General features: G+C 45.7%; 15 non-coding genes and 2 pseudogenes across 15 annotated transcripts; all 17 read left to right on the top strand.

Annotated features, from left to right (window-relative positions):
• The first annotated feature begins 409 nt into the window (after positions 1-409).
• Positions 410-600, top strand: LOC141236927 (U2 spliceosomal RNA). Its single transcript, XR_012302495.1, has one exon. It is a non-coding gene; the product is annotated as a U2 spliceosomal RNA (small nuclear RNA).
• Positions 601-1724: 1124 nt separating this feature from the next.
• LOC141236928 (U2 spliceosomal RNA) lies at positions 1725-1915 on the top strand. The gene has a single exon (XR_012302496.1). It is a non-coding gene; the product is annotated as a U2 spliceosomal RNA (small nuclear RNA).
• A 1123-nt stretch (positions 1916-3038) lies between these two features.
• Positions 3039-3229, top strand: LOC141236929 (U2 spliceosomal RNA). The gene has a single exon (XR_012302497.1). It is a non-coding gene; the product is annotated as a U2 spliceosomal RNA (small nuclear RNA).
• A 1120-nt stretch (positions 3230-4349) lies between these two features.
• Positions 4350-4540, top strand: LOC141236931 (U2 spliceosomal RNA). Its single transcript, XR_012302499.1, has one exon. It is a non-coding gene; the product is annotated as a U2 spliceosomal RNA (small nuclear RNA).
• A 1121-nt stretch (positions 4541-5661) lies between these two features.
• LOC141236863 (U2 spliceosomal RNA) lies at positions 5662-5777 on the top strand (annotated as a pseudogene).
• Positions 5778-6741: 964 nt separating this feature from the next.
• LOC141237385 (U2 spliceosomal RNA) lies at positions 6742-6935 on the top strand. The gene has a single exon (XR_012302938.1). It is a non-coding gene; the product is annotated as a U2 spliceosomal RNA (small nuclear RNA).
• A 1119-nt stretch (positions 6936-8054) lies between these two features.
• On the top strand, positions 8055-8245 carry LOC141236932 (U2 spliceosomal RNA). The gene has a single exon (XR_012302500.1). It is a non-coding gene; the product is annotated as a U2 spliceosomal RNA (small nuclear RNA).
• A 1121-nt stretch (positions 8246-9366) lies between these two features.
• On the top strand, positions 9367-9557 carry LOC141236933 (U2 spliceosomal RNA). The gene has a single exon (XR_012302501.1). It is a non-coding gene; the product is annotated as a U2 spliceosomal RNA (small nuclear RNA).
• Positions 9558-10674: 1117 nt separating this feature from the next.
• On the top strand, positions 10675-10865 carry LOC141236934 (U2 spliceosomal RNA). Its single transcript, XR_012302502.1, has one exon. It is a non-coding gene; the product is annotated as a U2 spliceosomal RNA (small nuclear RNA).
• A 1123-nt stretch (positions 10866-11988) lies between these two features.
• On the top strand, positions 11989-12080 carry LOC141236865 (U2 spliceosomal RNA; annotated as a pseudogene).
• Positions 12081-12874: 794 nt separating this feature from the next.
• LOC141236848 (U2 spliceosomal RNA) lies at positions 12875-13056 on the top strand. The gene has a single exon (XR_012302437.1). It is a non-coding gene; the product is annotated as a U2 spliceosomal RNA (small nuclear RNA).
• A 1121-nt stretch (positions 13057-14177) lies between these two features.
• On the top strand, positions 14178-14368 carry LOC141236935 (U2 spliceosomal RNA). Its single transcript, XR_012302503.1, has one exon. It is a non-coding gene; the product is annotated as a U2 spliceosomal RNA (small nuclear RNA).
• Positions 14369-15489: 1121 nt separating this feature from the next.
• LOC141236936 (U2 spliceosomal RNA) lies at positions 15490-15680 on the top strand. Its single transcript, XR_012302504.1, has one exon. It is a non-coding gene; the product is annotated as a U2 spliceosomal RNA (small nuclear RNA).
• Positions 15681-16799: 1119 nt separating this feature from the next.
• LOC141237287 (U2 spliceosomal RNA) lies at positions 16800-16990 on the top strand. Its single transcript, XR_012302843.1, has one exon. It is a non-coding gene; the product is annotated as a U2 spliceosomal RNA (small nuclear RNA).
• Positions 16991-18110: 1120 nt separating this feature from the next.
• LOC141237263 (U2 spliceosomal RNA) lies at positions 18111-18301 on the top strand. The gene has a single exon (XR_012302819.1). It is a non-coding gene; the product is annotated as a U2 spliceosomal RNA (small nuclear RNA).
• A 1127-nt stretch (positions 18302-19428) lies between these two features.
• On the top strand, positions 19429-19619 carry LOC141237318 (U2 spliceosomal RNA). Its single transcript, XR_012302874.1, has one exon. It is a non-coding gene; the product is annotated as a U2 spliceosomal RNA (small nuclear RNA).
• A 1119-nt stretch (positions 19620-20738) lies between these two features.
• LOC141237295 (U2 spliceosomal RNA) lies at positions 20739-20929 on the top strand. The gene has a single exon (XR_012302852.1). It is a non-coding gene; the product is annotated as a U2 spliceosomal RNA (small nuclear RNA).
• Positions 20930-21468: the final 539 nt, after the last annotated feature.

A 21468-nucleotide genomic window follows, 5' to 3' on the forward strand; every position in this document is an offset into this window, starting at 1 on the left:
ATAATAGGCTCTGAGCCTTTATATACCTGCGCACAGCAGCAGCCACCTTCAGTCTGCTGCTGGACAGCCAGCAGCAGCAGCAGCAGGAGAGGTAATTAATCAGCAACCCTCCTGCTAAGGGTAGACAGCTGCTCGTTCCACCCCCCCCCGCCTTAATTGGTTCTCCTCCCTTCCAACGATGTTGAGGCGGGTGGGAACAGCCGGGGGTTGAGGGTACTGTGCTAAAAGAGGTGGAGTTATGCAGATCTAAAACGCGTGGATTGCAGCAGCAGCAAGCCGAAAAGTGCAGGCATGTGAGGGATCTAGAGGTTGACAGCATGTCTTCTTAACGGGAGTCCAGGTGGCCATCTCCACAAATGGACTTTTCAGAATCCTTGGGTGGCACCGTAGTCGGAAACCAATTCTGGTTATCGCTTCTCGGCCTTTTGGCTAAGATCAAGTGTAGTATCTGTTCTTATCAGTTTAATATCTGATACGTCCCCTATCTGGGGACCATATATTAAATGGATTTTTAGAACAGGGAGATGGAAAAAGAGCTTGCTCTGTCCACTCCACGCATTGACCTGGTATTGCAGTATCTCCAGGACCGGTGCACCCCTTCTTTAATGCAGTTTCTAAAATCAGAAAGAATTGAATTCAATGCTTTTTGTTCATTTTGCTTGTTTGTCGGATTTTGGGATGGACTCTTTGGCTTTGCTTTTCTTCTCCTCATTGGATTTTTCATGTTAAAAGTTGCAGAAGCCAGATGACAAGCTCATTTTGGTTCAACTTCAGCAACTGTGCATTGCATTGCCATGTAATGTAATGTAATGCAATGCTATCTATCTAGCTCTCCCTCTATACTTCCTTTTGGATAAACAGACATATTAGGCAAGCATTTTGGAGCTTTCACCTAAATAACTACAGGTGGTGAGATAAGCTGCACAATATAATTGACCTTTCAGTATATTGTTGCACACACACCATCTATTTAGCAAATGCCCTTGTTATCAACAGCAGCCTTTTAAACTCACCTGAGCTAACAGGTATGTGAGCTGGTTACTCTGCTGTGCTTAAAATTTCTTTTTTGGTTTGCTACAATGCCTTTTCTGAAACGTTGTCTCCCTCTGCTGGAACACTGACTTCTTTCATTTAATGCCTGCAGACTATAAAAGAGAAACCAACCCAAAAAGTTTGGTTGATTAGTCTGTGGCATTCTTTTAAACTGTTGCTTATGGCGGTCTCTGTGAGCTTCTCAGTGACATTCAGCCATCCAGGTATCCCGCCTGCAGTAGACGGAATGTGGCAATGGAACGCTGGCTGCGCGTGTCATAATAGGCTCTGAGCCTTTATATACCTGCGCACAGCAGCAGCCACCTTCAGTCTGCTGCTGGACAGCCAGCAGCAGCAGCAGCAGCAGGAGAGGTAATTAATCAGCAACCCTCCTGCTAAGGGTAGACAGCTGCTCGTTCCACCCCCCCCCCCGCCTTAATTGGTTCTCCTCCCTTCCAACGGTGTTGAGGCGGGTGGGAACAGCCGGGGGTTGAGGGTACTGTGCTAAAAGAGGTGGAGTTATGCAGATCTAAAACGCGTGGATTGCAGCAGCAGCAAGCCGAAAAGTGCAGGCATGTGAGTGATCTAGAGGTTGACAGCATGTCTTCTTAACGGGAGTCCAGGTGGCCATCTCCACAAATGGACTTTTCAGAATCCTTGGGTGGCACCGTAGTCGGAAACCAATTCTGGTTATCGCTTCTCGGCCTTTTGGCTAAGATCAAGTGTAGTATCTGTTCTTATCAGTTTAATATCTGATACGTCCCCTATCTGGGGACCATATATTAAATGGATTTTTAGAACAGGGAGATGGAAAAAGAGCTTGCTCTGTCCACTCCACGCATTGACCTGGTATTGCAGTATCTCCAGGACCGGTGCACCCCTTCTTTAATGCAGTTTCTAAAATCAGAAAGAATTGAATTCAATGCTTTTTGTTCATTTTGCTTGTTTGTCGGATTTTGGGATGGACTCTTTGGCTTTGCTTTTCTTCTCTTCATTGGATTTTTCATGTTAAAAGTTGCAGAAGCCAGATGACAAGCTCATTTTGGTTCAACTTCAGCAACTGTGCATTGCATTGCCATGTAATGTAATGTAATGCAATGCTATCTATCTAGCTCTCCCTCTATACTTCCTTTTGAATAAACAGACATATTAGGCAAGCATTTTGGAGCTTTCACCTAAATAACTACAGGTGGTGAGATAAGCTGCACAATATAATTGACCTTTCAGTATATTGTTGCACACACACCATCTATTTAGCAAATGCCCTTGTTATCAACAGCAGCCTTTTAAACTCACCTGAGCTAACAGGTATGTGAGCTGGTTACTCTGCTGCGCTTAAAATTTCTTTTTTGGTTTGCTACAATGCCTTTTCTGAAACGTTGTCTCCCTCTGCTGGAACACTGACTTCTTTCATTTAATGCCTGCAGACTATAAAAGAGAAACCAACCCAAAAAGTTTGGTTGATTAGTCTGTGGCATTCTTTTAAACTGTTGCTTATGGCGGTCTCTGTGAGCTTCTCAGTGACATTCAGCCATCCAGGTATCCCGCCTGCAGTAGACGGAATGTGGCAATGGAACGCTGGCTGCGCGTGTCATAATAGGCTCTGAGCTTTTATATACCTGCGCACAGCAGCAGCCACCTTCAGTCTGCTGCTGGACAGCCAGCAGCAGCAGCAGCAGCAGGAGAGGTAATTAATCAGCAACCCTCCTGCTAAGGGTAGACAGCTGCTCGTTCCACCCCCCCCGCGCCTTAATTGGTTCTCCTCCCTTCCAACGGTGTTGAGGCGGGTGGGAACAGCCGGGGGTTGAGGGTACTGTGCTAAAAGAGGTGGAGTTATGCAGATCTAAAACGCGTGGATTGCAGCAGCAGCAAGCCGAAAAGTGCAGGCATGTGAGGGATCTAGAGGTTGACAGCATGTCTTCTTAACGGGAGTCCAGGTGGCCATCTCCACAAATGGACTTTTCAGAATCCTTGGGTGGCACCGTAGTCGGAAACCAATTCTGGTTATCGCTTCTCGGCCTTTTGGCTAAGATCAAGTGTAGTATCTGTTCTTATCAGTTTAATATCTGATACGTCCCCTATCTGGGGACCATATATTAAATGGATTTTTAGAACAGGGAGATGGAAAAAGAGCTTGCTCTGTCCACTCCACGCATTGACCTGGTATTGCAGTATCTCCAGGACCGGTGCACCCCTTCTTTAATGCAGTTTCTAAAATCAGAAAGAATTGAATTCAATGCTTTTTGTTCATTTTGCTTGTTTGTCGGATTTTGGGATGGACTCTTTGGCTTTGCTTTTCTTCTCCTCATTGGATTTTTCATGTTAAAAGTTGCAGAAGCCAGATGACAAGCTCATTTTGGTTCAACTTCAGCAACTGTGCATTGCATTGCCATGTAATGTAATGTAATGCAATGCTATCTATCTAGCTCTCCCTCTATACTTCCTTTTGGATAAACAGACATATTAGGCAAGCATTTTGGAGCTTTCACCTAAATAACTACAGGTGGTGAGATAAGCTGCACAATATAATTGACCTTTCAGTATATTGTTGCACACACACCATCTATTTAGCAAATGCCCTTGTTATCAACAGCAGCCTTTTAAACTCACCTGAGCTAACAGGTATGTGAGCTGGTTACTCTGCTGCGCTTAAAATTTCTTTTTTGGTTTGCTACAATGCCTTTTCTGAAACGTTGTCTCCCTCTGCTGGAACACTGACTTCTTTCATTTAATGCCTGCAGACTATAAAAGAGAAACCAACCCAAAAAGTTTGGTTGATTAGTCTGTGGCATTCTTTTAAACTGTTGCTTATGGCGGTCTCTGTGAGCTTCTCAGTGACATTCAGCCATCCAGGTATCCCGCCTGCAGTAGACGGAATGTGGCAATGGAACGCTGGCTGCGCGTGTCATAATAGGCTCTGAGCCTTTATATACCTGCGCACAGCAGCAGCAACCTTCAGTCTGCTGCTGGACAGCCAGCAGCAGCAGCAGCAGGAGAGGTAATTAATCAGCAACCCTCCTGCTAAGGGTAGACAGCTGCTCGTTCCACCCCCCCCCCGCCTTAATTGGTTCTCCTCCCTTCCAACGGTGTTGAGGCGGGTGGGAACAGCCGGGGGTTGAGGGTACTGTGCTAAAAGAGGTGGAGTTATGCAGATCTAAAACGCGTGGATTGCAGCAGCAGCAAGCCGAAAAGTGCAGGCATGTGAGGGATCTAGAGGTTGACAGCATGTCTTCTTAACGGGAGTCCAGGTGGCCATCTCCACAAATGGACTTTTCAGAATCCTTGGGTGGCACCGTAGTCGGAAACCAATTCTGGTTATCGCTTCTCGGCCTTTTGGCTAAGATCAAGTGTAGTATCTGTTCTTATCAGTTTAATATCTGATACGTCCCCTATCTGGGGACCATATATTAAATGGATTTTTAGAACAGGGAGATGGAAAAAGAGCTTGCTCTGTCCACTCCACGCATTGACCTGGTATTGCAGTATCTCCAGGACCGGTGCACCCCTTCTTTAATGCAGTTTCTAAAATCAGAAAGAATTGAATTCAATGCTTTTTGTTCATTTTGCTTGTTTGTCGGATTTTGGGATGGACTCTTTGGCTTTGCTTTTCTTCTCCTCATTGGATTTTTCATGTTAAAAGTTGCAGAAGCCAGATGACAAGCTCATTTTGGTTCAACTTCAGCAACTGTGCATTGCATTGCCATGTAATGTAATGTAATGCAATGCTATCTATCTAGCTCTCCCTCTATACTTCCTTTTGGATAAACAGACATATTAGGCAAGCATTTTGGAGCTTTCACCTAAATAACTACAGGTGGTGAGATAAGCTGCACAATATAATTGACCTTTCAGTATATTGTTGCACACACACCATCTATTTAGCAAATGCCCTTGTTATCAACAGCAGCCTTTTAAACTCACCTGAGCTAACAGGTATGTGAGCTGGTTACTCTGCTGCGCTTAAAATTTCTTTTTTGGTTTGCTACAATGCCTTTTCTGAAACGTTGTCTCCCTCTGCTGGAACACTGACTTCTTTCATTTAATGCCTGCAGACTATAAAAGAGAAACCAACCCAAAAAGTTTGGTTGATTAGTCTGTGGCATTCTTTTAAACTGTTGCTTATGGCGGTCTCTGTGAGCTTCTCAGTGACATTCAGCCATCCAGGTATCCCGCCTGCAGTAGACGGAATGTGGCAATGGAACGCTGGCTGCGCGTGTCATAATAGGCTCTGAGCCTTTATATACCTGCGCACAGCAGCAGCAACCTTCAGTCTGCTGCTGGACAGCCAGCAGCAGCAGCAGCAGGAGAGGTAATTAATCAGCAACCCTCCTGCTAAGGGTAGACAGCTGCTCGTTCCACCCCCCCCCCCGCCTTAATTGGTTCTCCTCCCTTCCAACGGTGTTGAGGCGGGTGGGAACAGCCGGGGGTTGAGGGTACTGTGCTAAAAGAGGTGGAGTTATGCAGATCTAAAACGCGTGGATTGCAGCAGCAGCAAGCCGAAAAGTGCAGGCATGTGAGGGATCTAGAGGTTGACAGCATGTCTTCTTAACGGGAGTCCAGGTGGCCATCTCCACAAATGGACTTTTCAGAATCCTTGGGTGGCACCGTAGTCGGAAACCAATTCTGGTTATCGCTTCTCGGCCTTTTGGCTAAGATCAAGTGTAGTATCTTTTGAAAAGGCAGTTTTGTCCTTGGGCTGCCCTAGTAAATTGATGCATATTACACACTGGTTTGGTGCACTTGTTAGTACGCCAGGTGGCTCATAGAGTTATCTGATGGAAAACATGGCCCTCCAGGATCGAAGTCACTAGGCTGGGTAAGTGTGAGGGCTTTGGAGCAATGTGCCCCAGGAGTAGGCACCCTGGTGGGAGTCCAAGCTTACTGGGACTGGGAACCCCAGAAAGACTTGGCTTCGTAGCACGCCGCACCTTTGCCAATCATACTTTCTGAGCAACCCCCCCTATTCCTGGCCTCCGGGCTAGGAAGGGGAATTTTTATAAACCCGGTCGGAGGTCCGGTCAGCTTTGGGCTGAGAAACCAACACAGGCTCCAGCTCCACTAGGGTGGCAGCCTAGATGGAAGCTGGGAGCACGAAAACGGCTCTTCTCCGGCTTCGGCTAGGGAGAGCATCGGAGATCCCTGACCCTCGCTGTGGCCTTCTGGCTCGGAGGGATGGGGATGGTTTATTGGGGACCCTCTCCTCCGGGAAGGGTCCACATGAATCCTCCCCTCGTGCGCTGTTTTGGTGTGACTTCGGTCACATTTTTCAGTGCCTTGGATGCAGCTTCAATCAAAAATCTGTTCTTATCAGTTCGCCAGGAACCGGCTCATCTTGAGGAGGGAGAGGATGTCCATCCAGGACTGCCGCAGGCTGATCCACAGCCTGCTCAGAGACTATTCCTTCGTGGACGGTCCGGAGGACGAGGATGAGGACTAAACCCTTCCTCCCCCTCTCCCCTTATGTGTCTTGTCTTTCAATAAAGCTTCGGGCCTGTGATTTTCCCCTCCCCATCCCCTTTTTCCCAATCCCCATCCCTTACCACGGTTCGTCGTACTGTATTGATTGACATGCTTTTTCTTTCAGATTGAGTGTTTTGTGTAGCATAGGGGTGTGATGTGTCTAGTTAGTGCGTCGTATCCTCATGCTATGTAAATATGATGTAGAATTCTGTGTGTACTGGGCTGCGGCACTGTACACTGTCTGTTAACTTATTTTTTGTGCTAATAAAAGATATATTCAATCAAAAAAATCTGTTCTTATCAGTTTAATATCTGATACGTCCCCTATCTGGGGACCATATATTAAATGGATTTTTAGAACAGGGAGATGGAAAAAGAGCTTGCTCTGTCCACTCCACGCATTGACCTGGTATTGCAGTATCTCCAGGACCGGTGCACCCCTTCTTTAATGCAGTTTCTAAAATCAGAAAGAATTGAATTCAATGCTTTTTGTTCATTTTGCTTGTTTGTCGGATTTTGGGATGGACTCTTTGGCTTTGCTTTTCTTCTCCTCATTGGATTTTTCATGTTAAAAGTTGCAGAAGCCAGATGACAAGCTCATTTTGGTTCAACTTCAGCAACTGTGCATTGCATTGCCATGTAATGTAATGTAATGCAATGCTATCTATCTAGCTCTCCCTCTATACTTCCTTTTGGATAAACAGACATATTAGGCAAGCATTTTGGAGCTTTCACCTAAATAACTACAGGTGGTGAGATAAGCTGCACAATATAATTGACCTTTCAGTATATTGTTGCACACACACCATCTATTTAGCAAATGCCCTTGTTATCAACAGCAGCCTTTTAAACTCACCTGAGCTAACAGGTATGTGAGCTGGTTACTCTGCTGCGCTTAAAATTTCTTTTTTGGTTTGCTACAATGCCTTTTCTGAAACGTTGTCTCCCTCTGCTGGAACACTGACTTCTTTCATTTAATGCCTGCAGACTATAAAAGAGAAACCAACCCAAAAAGTTTGGTTGATTAGTCTGTGGCATTCTTTTAAACTGTTGCTTATGGCGGTCTCTGTGAGCTTCTCAGTGACATTCAGCCATCCAGGTATCCCGCCTGCAGTAGACGGAATGTGGCAATGGAACGCTGGCTGCGCGTGTCATAATAGGCTCTGAGCCTTTATATACCTGCGCACAGCAGCAGCCACCTTCAGTCTGCTGCTGGACAGCCAGCAGCAGCAGCAGCAGGAGAGGTAATTAATCAGCAACCCTCCTGCTAAGGGTAGACAGCTGCTCGTTCCACCCCCCCCCGCCTTAATTGGTTCTCCTCCCTTCCAACGGTGTTGAGGCGGGTGGGAACAGCCGGGGGTTGAGGGTACTGTGCTAAAAGAGGTGGAGTTATGCAGATCTAAAACGCGTGGATTGCAGCAGCAGCAAGCCGAAAAGTGCAGGCATGTGAGGGATCTAGAGGTTGACAGCATGTCTTCTTAACGGGAGTCCAGGTGGCCATCTCCACAAATGGACTTTTCAGAATCCTTGGGTGGCACCGTAGTCGGAAACCAATTCTGGTTATCGCTTCTCGGCCTTTTGGCTAAGATCAAGTGTAGTATCTGTTCTTATCAGTTTAATATCTGATACGTCCCCTATCTGGGGACCATATATTAAATGGATTTTTAGAACAGGGAGATGGAAAAAGAGCTTGCTCTGTCCACTCCACGCATTGACCTGGTATTGCAGTATCTCCAGGACCGGTGCACCCCTTCTTTAATGCAGTTTCTAAAATCAGAAAGAATTGAATTCAATGCTTTTTGTTCATTTTGCTTGTTTGTCGGATTTTGGGATGGACTCTTTGGCTTTGCTTTTCTTCTCCTCATTGGATTTTTCATGTTAAAAGTTGCAGAAGCCAGATGACAAGCTCATTTTGGTTCAACTTCAGCAACTGTGCATTACATTGCCATGTAATGTAATGTAATGCAATGCTATCTATCTAGCTCTCCCTCTATACTTCCTTTTGGATAAACAGACATATTAGGCAAGCATTTTGGAGCTTTCACCTAAATAACTACAGGTGGTGAGATAAGCTGCACAATATAATTGACCTTTCAGTATATTGTTGCACACACACCATCTATTTAGCAAATGCCCTTGTTATCAACAGCAGCCTTTTAAACTCACCTGAGCTAACAGGTATGTGAGCTGGTTACTCTGCTGCGCTTAAAATTTCTTTTTTGGTTTGCTACAATGCCTTTTCTGAAACGTTGTCTCCCTCTGCTGGAACACTGACTTCTTTCATTTAATGCCTGCAGACTATAAAAGAGAAACCAACCCAAAAAGTTTGGTTGATTAGTCTGTGGCATTCTTTTAAACTGTTGCTTATGGCGGTCTCTGTGAGCTTCTCAGTGACATTCAGCCATCCAGGTATCCCGCCTGCAGTAGACGGAATGTGGCAATGGAACGCTGGCTGCGCGTGTCATAATAGGCTCTGAGCCTTTATATACCTGCGCACAGCAGCAGCCACCTTCAGTCTGCTGCTGGACAGCCAGCAGCAGCAGCAGCAGGAGAGGTAATTAATCAGCAACCCTCCTGCTAAGGGTAGACAGCTGCTCGTTCCACCCCCCCCCCCGCCTTAATTGGTTCTCCTCCCTTCCAACGGTGTTGAGGCGGGTGGGAACAGCCGGGGGTTGAGGGTACTGTGCTAAAAGAGGTGGAGTTATGCAGATCTAAAACGCGTGGATTGCAGCAGCAGCAAGCCGAAAAGTGCAGGCATGTGAGGGATCTAGAGGTTGACAGCATGTCTTCTTAATGGGAGTCCAGGTGGCCATCTCCACAAATGGACTTTTCAGAATCCTTGGGTGGCACCGTAGTCGGAAACCAATTCTGGTTATCGCTTCTCGGCCTTTTGGCTAAGATCAAGTGTAGTATCTGTTCTTATCAGTTTAATATCTGATACGTCCCCTATCTGGGGACCATATATTAAATGGATTTTTAGAACAGGGAGATGGAAAAAGAGCTTGCTCTGTCCACTCCACGCATTGACCTGGTATTGCAGTATCTCCAGGACCGGTGCACCCCTTCTTTAATGCAGTTTCTAAAATCAGAAAGAATTGAATTCAATGCTTTTTGTTCATTTTGCTTGTTTGTCGGATTTTGGGATGGACTCTTTGGCTTTGCTTTTCTTCTCCTCATTGGATTTTTCATGTTAAAAGGTGCAGAAGCCAGATGACAAGCTCATTTTGGTTCAACTTCAGCAACTGTGCATTGCATTGCCATGTAATGTAATGTAATGCAATGCTATCTATCTAGCTCTCCCTCTATACTTCCTTTTGGATAAACAGACATATTAGGCAAGCATTTTGGAGCTTTCACCTAAATAACTACAGGTGGTGAGATAAGCTGCACAATATAATTGACCTTTCAGTATATTGTTGCACACACACCATCTATTTAGCAAATGCCCTTGTTATCAACAGCAGCCTTTTAAACTCACCTGAGCTAACAGGTATGTGAGCTGGTTACTCTGCTGCGCTTAAAATTTCTTTTTTGGTTTGCTACAATGCCTTTTCTGAAACGTTGTCTCCCTCTGCTGGAACACTGACTTCTTTCATTTAATGCCTGCAGACTATAAAAGAGAAACCAACCCAAAAAGTTTGGTTGATTAGTCTGTGGCATTCTTTTAAACTGTTGCTTATGGCGGTCTCTGTGAGCTTCTCAGTGACATTCAGCCATCCAGGTATCCCGCCTGCAGTAGACGGAATGTGGCAATGGAACGCTGGCTGCGCGTGTCATAATAGGCTCTGAGCCTTTATATACCTGCGCACAGCAGCAGCCACCTTCAGTCTGCTGCTGGACAGCCAGCAGCAGCAGCAGGAGAGGTAATTAATCAGCAACCCTCCTGCTAAGGGTAGACAGCTGCTCGTTCCACCCCCCCCCCGCCTTAATTGGTTCTCCTCCCTTCCAACGGTGTTGAAGCGGGTGGGAACAGCCGGGGGTTGAGGGTACTGTGCTAAAAGAGGTGGAGTTATGCAGATCTAAAACGCGTGGATTGCAGCAGCAGCAAGCCGAAAAGTGCAGGCATGTGAGGGATCTAGAGGTTGACAGCATGTCTTCTTAACGGGAGTCCAGGTGGCCATCTCCACAAATGGACTTTTCAGAATCCTTGGGTGGCACCGTAGTCGGAAACCAATTCTGGTTATCGCTTCTCGGCCTTTTGGCTAAGATCAAGTGTAGTATCTGTTCTTATCAGTTTAATATCTGATACGTCCCCTATCTGGGGACCATATATTAAATGGATTTTTAGAACAGGGAGATGGAAAAAGAGCTTGCTCTGTCCACTCCACGCATTGACCTGGTATTGCAGTATCTCCAGGACCGGTGCACCCCTTCTTTAATGCAGTTTCTAAAATCAGAAAGAATTGAATTCAATGCTTTTTGTTCATTTTGCTTGTTTGTCGGATTTTGGGATGGACTCTTTGGCTTTGCTTTTCTTCTCCTCATTGGATTTTTCATGTTAAAAGTTGCAGAAGCCAGATGACAAGCTCATTTTGGTTCAACTTCAGCAACTGTGCATTGCATTGCCATGTAATGTAATGTAATGCAATGCTATCTATCTAGCTCTCCCTCTATACTTCCTTTTGGATAAACAGACATATTAGGCAAGCATTTTGGAGCTTTCACCTAAATAACTACAGGTGGTGAGATAAGCTGCACAATATAATTGACCTTTCAGTATATTGTTGCACACACACCATCTATTTAGCAAATGCCCTTGTTATCAACAGCAGCCTTTTAAACTCACCTGAGCTATCAGGTATGTGAGCTGGTTACTCTGCTGCGCTTAAAATTTCTTTTTTGGTTTGCTACAATGCCTTTTCTGAAACGTTGTCTCCCTCTGCTGGAACACTGACTTCTTTCATTTAATGCCTGCAGACTATAAAAGAGAAACCAACCCAAAAAGTTTGGTTGATTAGTCTGTGGCATTCTTTTAAACTGTTGCTTATGGAGGTCTCTGTGAGCTTCTCAGTGACATTCAGCCATCCAGGTATCCCGCCTGCAGTAGACGGAATGTGGCAATGGAACGCTGGCTGCGCGTGTCATAATAGGCTCTGAGCCTTTATATACCTGCGCACAGCAGCAGCCACCTTCAGTCTGCTGCTGGACAGCCAGCAGCAGCAGCAGCAGGAGAGGTAATTAATCAGCAACCCTCCTGCTAAGGGTAGACAGCTGCTCGTTCCACCCCCCCCCCCCCGCCTTAATTGGTTCTCCTCCCTTCCAACGGTGTTGAGGCGGGTGGGAACAGCCGGGGGTTGAGGGTACTGTGCTAAAAGAGGTGGAGTTATGCAGATCTAAAACGCGTGGATTGCAGCAGCAGCAAGCCGAAAAGTGCAGGCATGTGAGGGATCTAGAGGTTGACAGCATGTCTTCTTAACGGGAGTCCAGGTGGCCATCTCCACAAATGGACTTTTCAGAATCCTTGGGTGGCACCGTAGTCGGAAACCAATTCTGGTTATCGCTTCTCGGCCTTTTGGCTAAGATCAAGTGTAGTATCTTTCGAAAAGGCGGTTTTGGATGTTGGCCGCCCTAGTAGATTGATACATTATGCACACTGGGGTTTAGGCGCTTGTTAGTACGCCAGGTGGCAAATATAGTCATCTGGTGGAAAGCATGGCCCCCCAGGATCGACGCCATTGGGCCGGGGAAGATCGAAAGCCCGAAGTGTGAAGTGCCCCAGGAGTGGTGACCCTGGGGTGCCTTAACTCACTGGGATTGGGAACCCCACTTGAGTTTATGGCACATTTGCACAAGCACTTCAAATTTTCTTTCTTCGCACACACCCTTATTCCGGGCCTTCTGGCCTTAGGATGGGGAATTTTTCAATTCCCGGTCGAAGGTCCGGGCAGTATTATACTGTGAAACCTTCACTATTTATTTAATTTCTTTGTCACTGTGTGTCCACTTATTCACGTGTGTCACGTCCTACTAGGATTTTGTCAGGATGCGGTTCCCTTACGGGTTCCTCTCTTGGCAGGTTTAGGGGGGGAGTGTGTGGCCATCAGGTTCCGCTCCCCCCTGAACCCCCCTGGCTCTCCTCTTTCGGGAGGAGAGCGTTGTTGGCTCCCCTCTTCCGGGAGGGGAGCACAGTCTTTGGCTCCCAGTGTCTTGCTCGGGTGAGAACTCGGGCAGGTGCTGGGGGTAAGATTGGGTCGCCTCTGGCTTCGGCTGGAGGTGGCTTTTTGTCCCTGTGCCTCGCTGTGGCCTTTTGGCTCGGAGGGACGGGGAATGGTTTGGGGGACCCTTCTCCTTTTGGAGAGGGTTCCAAGAAGACCAGCATCCTAGTGCACTTTTTTTGTGGCACTTGTCACTTTTTTAAGCGCACTCGGGTTTTGTACACGAATTCGGGCTTTCGAAAAAAAAAAAAAAAAATCTGTTCTTATCAGTTTAATATCTGATACGTCCCCTGTCTGGGGACCATATATTAAATGGATTTTTAGAACAGGGAGATGGAAAAAGAGCTTGCTCTGTCCACTCCACGCATTGACCTGGTATTGCAGTATCTCCAGGACCGGTGCACCCCTTCTTTAATGCAGTTTCTAAAATCAGAAAGAATTGAATTCAATGCTTTTTGTTCATTTTGCTTGTTTGTCAGATTTTGGGATGGACTCTTTGGCTTTGCTTTTCTTCTCCTCATTGGATTTTTCATGTTAAAAGTTGCAGAAGCCAGATGACAAGCTCATTTTGGTTCAACTTCAGCAACTGTGCATTGCATTGCCATGTAATGTAATGTAATGCAATGCTATCTATCTAGCTCTCCCTCTATACTTCCTTTTGGATAAACAGACATATTAGGCAAGCATTTTGGAGCTTTCACCTAAATAACTACAGGTGGTGAGATAAGCTGCACAATATAATTGACCTTTCAGTATATTGTTGCACACACACCATCTATTTAGCAAATGCCCTTGTTATCAACAGCAGCCTTTTAAACTCACCTGAGCTAACAGGTATGTGAGCTGGTTACTCTGCTGCGCTTAAAATTTCTTTTTTGGTTTGCTACAATGCCTTTTCTGAAACGTTGTCTCCCTCTGCTGGAACACTGACTTCTTTCATTTAATGCCTGCAGACTATAAAAGAGAAACCAACCCAAAAAGTTTGGTTGATTAGTCTGTGGCATTCTTTTAAACTGTTGCTTATGGCGGTCTCTGTGAGCTTCTCAGTGACATTCAGCCATCCAGGTATCCCGCCTGCAGTAGACGGAATGTGGCAATGGAACGCTGGCTGCGCGTGTCATAATAGGCTCTGAGCCTTTATATACCTGCGCACAGCAGCAGCCACCTTCAGTCTGCTGCTGGACAGCCAGCAGCAGCAGCAGCAGGAGAGGTAATTAATCAGCAACCCTCCTGCTAAGGGTAGACGGCTGCTCGTTCCACCCCCCCCCCCGCCTTAATTGGTTCTCCTCCCTTCCAACGGTGTTGAGGCGGGAGGGAACAGCCGGGGGTTGAGGGTACTGTGCTAAAAGAGGTGGAGTTATGCAGATCTAAAACGTGTGGATTGCAGCAGCAGCAAGCCGAAAAGTGCAGGCATGTGAGGGATCTAGAGGTTGACAGCATGTCTTCTTAACGGGAGTACAGGTGGCCATCTCCACAAATGGACTTTTCAGAATCCTTGGGTGGCACCGTAGTCGGAAACCAATTCTGGTTATCGCTTCTCGGCCTTTTGGCTAAGATCAAGTGTAGTATCTGTTCTTATCAGTTTAATATCTGATACGTCCCCTATCTGGGGACCATATATTAAATGGATTTTTAGAACAGGGAGATGGAAAAAGAGCTTGCTCTGTCCACTCCACGCATTGACCTGGTATTGCAGTATCTCCAGGACCGGTGCACCCCTTCTTTAATGCAGTTTCTAAAATCAGAAAGAATTGAATTCAATGCTTTTTGTTCATTTTGCTTGTTTGTCGGATTTTGGGATGGACTCTTTGGCTTTGCTTTTCTTCTCCTCATTGGATTTTTCATGTTAAAAGTTGCAGAAGCCAGATGACAAGCTCATTTTGGTTCAACTTCAGCAACTGTGCATTACATTGCCATGTAATGTAATGTAATGCAATGCTATCTATCTAGCTCTCCCTCTATACTTCCTTTTGGATAAACAGACATATTAGGCAAGCATTTTGGAGCTTTCACCTAAATAACTACAGGTGGTGAGATAAGCTGCACAATATAATTGACCTTTCAGTATATTGTTGCACACACACCATCTATTTAGCAAATGCCCTTGTTATCAACAGCAGCCTTTTAAACTCACCTGAGCTAACAGGTATGTGAGCTGGTTACTCTGCTGCGCTTAAAATTTCTTTTTTGGTTTGCTACAATGCCTTTTCTGAAACGTTGTCTCCCTCTGCTGGAACACTGACTTCTTTCATTTAATGCCTGCAGACTATAAAAGAGAAACCAACCCAAAAAGTTTGGTTGATTAGTCTGTGGCATTCTTTTAAACTGTTGCTTATGGCGGTCTCTGTGATCTTCTCAGTGACATTCAGCCATCCAGGTATCCCGCCTGCAGTAGACGGAATGTGGCAATGGAACGCTGGCTGCGCGTATCATAATAGGCTCTGAGCCTTTATATACCTGCGCACAGCAGCAGCCACCTTCAGTCTGCTGCTGGACAGCCAGCAGCAGCAGCAGCAGGAGAGGTAATTAATCAGCAACCCTCCTGCTAAGGGTAGACAGCTGCTCGTTCCACCCCCCCCCCCGCCTTAATTGGTTCTCCTCCCTTCCAACGGTGTTGAGGCGGGTGGGAACAGCCGGGGGTTGAGGGTACTGTGCTAAAAGAGGTGGAGTTATGCAGATCTAAAACGCGTGGATTGCAGCAGCAGCAAGCCGAAAAGTGCAGGCATGTGAGGGATCTAGAGGTTGACAGCATGTCTTCTTAACGGGAGTCCAGGTGGCCATCTCCACAAATGGACTTTTCAGAATCCTTGGGTGGCACCGTAGTCGGAAACCAATTCTGGTTATCGCTTCTCGGCCTTTTGGCTAAGATCAAGTGTAGTATCTGTTCTTATCAGTTTAATATCTGATACGTCCCCTATCTGGGGACCATATATTAAATGGATTTTTAGAACAGGGAGATGGAAAAAGAGCTTGCTCTGTCCACTCCACGCATTGACCTGGTATTGCAGTATCTCCAGGACCGGTGCACCCCTTCTTTAATGCAGTTTCTAAAATCAGAAAGAATTGAATTCAATGCTTTTTGTTCATTTTGCTTGTTTGTCGGATTTTGGGATGGACTCTTTGGCTTTGCTTTTCTTCTCCTCATTGGATTTTTCATGTTAAAAGTTGCAGAAGCCAGATGACAAGCTCATTTTGGTTCAACTTCAGCAACTGTGCATTGCATTGCCATGTAATGTAATGTAATGCAATGCTATCTATCTAGCTCTCCCTCTATACTTCCTTTTGGATAAACAGACATATTAGGCAAGCATTTTGGAGCTTTCACCTAAATAACTACAGGTGGTGAGATAAGCTGCACAATATAATTGACCTTTCAGTATATTGTTGCACACACACCATCTATTTAGCAAATGCCCTTGTTATCAACAGCAGCCTTTTAAACTCACCTGAGCTAACAGGTATGTGAGCTGGTTACTCTGCTGCGCTTAAAATTTCTTTTTTGGTTTGCTACAATGCCTTTTCTGAAACGTTGTCTCCCTCTGCTGGAACACTGACTTCTTTCATTTAATGCCTGCAGACTATAAAAGAGAAACCAACCCAAAAAGTTTGGTTGATTAGTCTGTGGCATTCTTTTAAACTGTTGCTTATGGCGGTCTCTGTGAGCTTCTCAGTGACATTCAGCCATCCAGGTATCCCGCCTGCAGTAGACGGAATGTGGCAATGGAACGCTGGCTGCGCGTGTCATAATAGGCTCTGAGCCTTTATATACCTGCGCACAGCAGCAGCCACCTTCAGTCTGCTGCTGGACAGCCAGCAGCAGCAGCAGCAGGAGAGGTAATTAATCAGCAACCCTCCTGCTAAGGGTAGACAGCTGCTCGTTCCACCCCCCCCCGCCTTAATTGGTTCTCCTCCCTTCCAACGGTGTTGAGGCGGGTGGGAACAGCCGGGGGTTGAGGGTACTGTGCTAAAAGAGGTGGAGTTATGCAGATCTAAAACGCGTGGATTGCAGCAGCAGCAAGCCGAAAAGTGCAGGCATGTGAGGGATCTAGAGGTTGACAGCATGTCTTCTTAACGGGAGTCCAGGTGGCCATCTCCACAAATGGACTTTTCAGAATCCTTGGGTGGCACCGTAGTCGGAAACCAATTCTGGTTATCGCTTCTCGGCCTTTTGGCTAAGATCAAGTGTAGTATCTGTTCTTATCAGTTTAATATCTGATACATCCCCTATCTGGGGACCATATATTAAATGGATTTTTAGAACAGGGAGATGGAAAAAGAGCTTGCTCTGTCCACTCCACGCATTGACCTGGTATTGCAGTATCTCCAGGACCGGTGCACCCCTTCTTTAATGCAGTTTCTAAAATCAGAAAGAATTGAATTCAATGCTTTTTGTTCATTTTGCTTGTTTGTCGGATTTTGGGATGGACTCTTTGGCTTTGCTTTTCTTCTCCTCATTGGATTTTTCATGTTAAAAGTTGCAGAAGCCAGATGACAAGCTCATTTTGGTTCAACTTCAGCAACTGTGCATTGCATTGCCATGTAATGTAATGTAATGCAATGCTATCTATCTAGCTCTCCCTCTATACTTCCTTTTGGATAAACAGACATATTAGGCAAGCATTTTGGAGCTTTCACCTAAATAACTACAGGTGGTGAGATAAGCTGCACAATATAATTGACCTTTCAGTATATTGTTGCACACACACCATCTATTTAGCAAATGCCCTTGTTATCAACAGCAGCCTTTTAAACTCACCTGAGCTAACAGGTATGTGAGCTGGTTACTCTGCTGCGCTTAAAATTTCTTTTTTGGTTTGCTACAATGCCTTTTCTGAAACGTTGTCTCTCTCTGCTGGAACACTGACTTCTTTCATTTAATGCCTGCAGACTATAAAAGAGAAACCAACCCAAAAAGTTTGGTTGATTAGTCTGTGGCATTCTTTTAAACTGTTGCTTATGGCGGTCTCTGTGAGCTTCTCAGTGACATTCAGCCATCCAGGTATCCCGCCTGCAGTAGACGGAATGTGGCAATGGAACGCTGGCTGCGCGTGTCATAATAGGCTCTGAGCCTTTATATACCTGCGCACAGCAGCAGCCACCTTCAGTCTGCTGCTGGACAGCCAGCAGCAGCAGCAGCAGGAGAGGTAATTAATCAGCAACCCTCCTGCTAAGGGTAGACAGCTGCTCGTTCCACCCCCCCCCCGCCTTAATTGGTTCTCCTCCCTTCCAACGGTGTTGAGGCGGGTGGGAACAGCCGGGGGTTGAGGGTACTGTGCTAAAAGAGGTGGAGTTATGCAGATCTAAAACGCGTGGATTGCAGCAGCAGCAAGCCGAAAAGTGCAGGCATGTGAGGGATCTAGAGGTTGACAGCATGTCTTCTTAACGGGAGTCCAGGTGGCCATCTCCACAAATGGACTTTTCAGAATCCTTGGGTGGCACCGTAGTCGGAAACCAATTCTGGTTATCGCTTCTCGGCCTTTTGGCTAAGATCAAGTGTAGTATCTGTTCTTATCAGTTTAATATCTGATACGTCCCCTATCTGGGGACCATATATTAAATGGATTTTTAGAACAGGGAGATGGAAAATGAGCTTGCTCTGTCCACTCCACGCATTGACCTGGTATTGCAGTATCTCCAGGACCGGTGCACCCCTTCTTTAATGCAGTTTCTAAAATCAGAAAGAATTGAATTCAATGCTTTTGTTCATTTTGCTTGTTTGTCGGATTTTGGGATGGACTCTTTGGCTTTGCTTTTCTTCTCCTCATTGGATTTTTCATGTTAAAAGTTGCAGAAGCCAGATGACAAGCTCATTTTGGTTCAACTTCAGCAACTGTGCATTGCATTGCCATGTAATGTAATGTAATGCAATGCTATCTATCTAGCTCTCCCTCTATACTTCCTTTTGGATAAACAGACATATTAGGCAAGCATTTTGGAGCTTTCACCTAAATAACTACAGGTGGTGAGATAAGCTGCACAATATAATTGACCTTTCAGTATATTGTTGCACACACACCATCTATTTAGCAAATGCCCTTGTTATCAACAGCAGCCTTTTAAACTCACCTGAGCTAACAGGTATGTGAGCTGGTTACTCTGCTGCGCTTAAAATTTCTTTTTTGGTTTGCTACAATGCCTTTTCTGAAACGTTGTCTCCCTCTGCTGGAACACTGACTTCTTTCATTTAATGCCTGCAGACTATAAAAGAGAAACCAACCCAAAAAGTTTGGTTGATTAGTCTGTGGCATTCTTTTAAACTGTTGCTTATGGCGGTCTCTGTGAGCTTCTCAGTGACATTCAGCCATCCAGGTATCCCGCCTTCAGTAGACGGAATGTGGCAATGGAACGCTGGCTGCGCGTGTCATAATAGGCTCTGAGCCTTTATATACCTGCGCACAGCAGCAGCCACCTTCAGTCTGCTGCTGGACAGCCAGCAGCAGCAGCAGCAGGAGAGGTAATTAATCAGCAACCCTCCTGCTAAGGGTAGACAGCTGCTCGTTCCACCCCAGACCCCCCCCCCCGCCTTAATTGGTTCTCCTCCCTTCCAACGGTGTTGAGGCGGGTGGGAACAGCCGGGGGTTGATGGTACTGTGCTAAAAGAGGTGGAGTTATGCAGATCTAAAACGCGTGGATTGCAGCAGCAGCAAGCCGAAAAGTGCAGGCATGTGAGGGATCTAGAGGTTGACAGCATGTCTTCTTAACGGGAGTCCAGGTGGCCATCTCCACAAATGGACTTTTCAGAATCCTTGGGTGGCACCGTAGTCGGAAACCAATTCTGGTTATCGCTTCTCGGCCTTTTGGCTAAGATCAAGTGTAGTATCTGTTCTTATCAGTTTAATATCTGATACGTCCCCTATCTGGGGACCATATATTAAATGGATTTTTAGAACAGGTAGATGGAAAAAGAGCTTGCTCTGTCCACTCCACGCATTGACCTGGTATTGCAGTATCTCCAGGACCGGTGCACCCCTTCTTTAATGCAGTTTCTAAAATCAGAAAGAATTGAATTCAATGCTTTTTGTTCATTTTGCTTGTTTGTCGGATTTTGGGATGGACTCTTTGGCTTTGCTTTTCTTCTCCTCATTGGATTTTTCATGTTAAAAGTTGCAGAAGCCAGATGACAAGCTCATTTTGGTTCAACTTCAGCAACTGTGCATTGCATTGCCATGTAATGTAATGTAATGCAATGCTATCTATCTAGCTCTCCCTCTATACTTCCTTTTGGATAAACAGACATATTAGGCAAGCATTTTGGAGCTTTCACCTAAATAACTACAGGTGGTGAGATAAGCTGCACAATATAATTGACCTTTCAGTATATTGTTGCACACACACCATCTATTTAGCAAATGCCCTTGTTATCAACAGCAGCCTTTTAAACTCACCTGAGCTAACAGGTATGTGAGCCGGTTACTCTGCTGCGCTTAAAATTTCTTTTTTGGTTTGCTACAATGCCTTTTCTGAAACGTTGTCTCCCTCTGCTGGAACACTGACTTCTTTCATTTAATGCCTGCAGACTATAAAAGAGAAACCAACCCAAAAAGTTTGGTTGATTAGTCTGTGGCATTCTTTTAAACTGTTGCTTATGGCGGTCTCTGTGAGCTTCTCAGTGACATTCAGCCATCCAGGTATCCCGCCTGCAGTAGACGGAATGTGGCAATGGAACGCTGGCTGCGCGTGTCATAATAGGCTCTGAGCCTTTATATACCTGCGCACAGCAGCAGCCACCTTCAGTCTGCTGCTGGACAGCCAGCAGCAGCAGCAGCAGGAGAGGTAATTAATCAGCAACCCTCCTGCTAAGGGTAGACAGCTGCTCGTTCCACCCCCCCCCGCCTTAATTGGTTCTCCTCCCTTCCAACGGTGTTGAGGCGGGTGGGAACAGCCGGGGGTTGAGGGTACTGTGCTAAAAGAGGTGGAGTTATGCAGATCTAAAACGCGTGGATTGCAGCAGCAGCAAGCCGAAAAGTGCAGGCATGTGAGGGATCTAGAGGTTGACAGCATGTCTTCTTAACGGGAGTCCAGGTGGCCATCTCCACAAATGGACTTTTCAGAATCCTTGGGTGGCACCGTAGTCGGAAACCAATTCTGGTTATCGCTTCTCGGCCTTTTGGCTAAGATCAAGTGTAGTATCTGTTCTTATCAGTTTAATATCTGATACGTCCCCTATCTGGGGACCATATATTAAATGGATTTTTAGAACAGGGAGATGGAAAAAGAGCTTGCTCTGTCCACTCCACGCATTGACCTGGTATTGAAGTATCTCCAGGACCGGTGCACCCCTTCTTTAATGCAGTTTCTAAAATCAGAAAGAATTGAATTCAATGCTTTTTGTTCATTTTGCTTGTTTGTCGGATTTTGGGATGGACTCTTTGGCTTTGCTTTTCTTCTCCTCATTGGATTTTTCATGTTAAAAGTTGCAGAAGCCAGATGACAAGCTCATTTTGGTTCAACTTCAGCAACTGTGCATTGCATTGCCATGTAATGTAATGTAATGCAATGCTATCTATCTAGCTCTCCCTCTATACTTCCTTTTGGATAAACAGACATATTAGGCAAGCATTTTGGAGCTTTCACCTAAATAACTATAGGTGGTGAGATAAGCTGCACAATATAATTGACCTTTCAGTATATTGTTGCACACACACCATCTATTTAGCAAATGCCCTTGTTATCAACAGCAGCCTTTTAAACTCACCTGAGCTAACAGGTATGTGAGCTGGTTACTCTGCTGCGCTTAAAATTTCTTTTTTGGTTTGCTACAATGCCTTTTCTGAAACGTTGTCTCCCTCTGCTGGAACACTGACTTCTTTCATTTAATGCC

This window comes from Phyllobates terribilis, unplaced genomic scaffold, assembly GCF_046119375.1.
Source record: "Phyllobates terribilis strain yellow unplaced genomic scaffold, ASM4611937v1 Scaffold_729__1_contigs__length_748246, whole genome shotgun sequence".
NCBI classification, from domain to species: Eukaryota; Metazoa; Chordata; class Amphibia; order Anura; family Dendrobatidae; genus Phyllobates; species Phyllobates terribilis.